This window comes from Limulus polyphemus, unplaced genomic scaffold (genome assembly GCF_000517525.1).
Source record: "Limulus polyphemus unplaced genomic scaffold, Limulus_polyphemus-2.1.2 Scaffold95, whole genome shotgun sequence".
Taxonomy (NCBI): Eukaryota; Metazoa; Arthropoda; class Merostomata; order Xiphosura; family Limulidae; genus Limulus; species Limulus polyphemus.
The window spans coordinates 810,074-811,199 of NW_013665705.1; the positions used below are offsets into that span (position 1 = coordinate 810,074).

Consider the following 1,126-nt stretch of genomic DNA (forward strand, 5'->3'; position numbering starts at 1 on the left):
GTAAGGAGCCCAGGACTAGAACACAATATTCCCAAATGTGGCCTAACCAGTGACCTATCAATGCAATTATAACCTCTTTAGACTTGTATTTAATATTTCTGTTGATACAACCAAAAAACCTATTTGCCTTACTGATAACAACAACACACTGCTTGGATGACTTTAGAGATTGATCAACCATTACACCAATATTCCTTTCTTTGATGGCACTGTTAAGGTTATCCCCATCCAAATTATACTTATAATTCAAATCATGATAGCCCATGTGCAATATTTTGGATTTATTATAATTAAAACCCATCTGCCATTTATTTGCCCAACTCACTAAATGATCTAAATCCTTTTGTAAAGCAGCAGGATTCTCTTCATAGCTAGCAACACCTAAGACCTTAATATCATCAGCAAATTTAAGTAGTTTATTGACCATTCCTTTATCTATGTCACTGATGTAAACAGAAAAGAGCAAAGGTCCTAAGACTGAGCCCTGAGGTACCCCACTTGTGACATTAATCCAGTTTGACTGAACTCCATTTATAACAGCCCTTTGCTTTTTCCATCTAGTCACTCTTCTGTCTAATTAGCTAATTCACCCCCCACACCTATGGAAGTAATCTGTTTTACAAGGCTTTTATGTGGCACCTTGACAAATGCTTTCTGAAGATCCAGATACACCAAGTTTACACCCTTACTCTCATCTACATAAGCAGTAACCTTTTCAAAGAATGTCAAAATATTTGTAAAGCAAGATTTTCCCTCAGTGAAACCATCTCGACTATCCAATAAAGTTCTAAGCTTTTTAAATGATTTTGCGAAACATCATTTATCAGACTTTCCAAAACCTTTCCCACAACTGATCTAAAGCTGATTGGCCTATAATTACTGGGACAATTTTTATTGCCTCCCTTAAAAAGTGGTCTGACGTTAGCTAACTTCCAATACTCTGGTACCTGCCCACTATTCAAGGACTCACATATCCAATTCTTAACTTCCTTCAAATCTCTTGGGGAAATATTATCTGGCCCATGGGCCTTATCATTATTTAAACTTCTCAAGTTTTCTTAACAAGCTCAGGATTAATCCAATCGACCTTTTTCCATCTATCAACTGTTCAGGATGAGAAATACTT

At 36.3% G+C, this 1,126-nt stretch overlaps 1 protein-coding gene across 1 annotated transcript in view; it reads left to right on the plus strand.

Annotated features, from left to right (window-relative positions):
- Window positions 1–1,126, plus strand: part of LOC106469256 — a 253,790-nt gene that overhangs the window by 15,986 nt on the left and 236,678 nt on the right. The window lies entirely within an intron of this gene.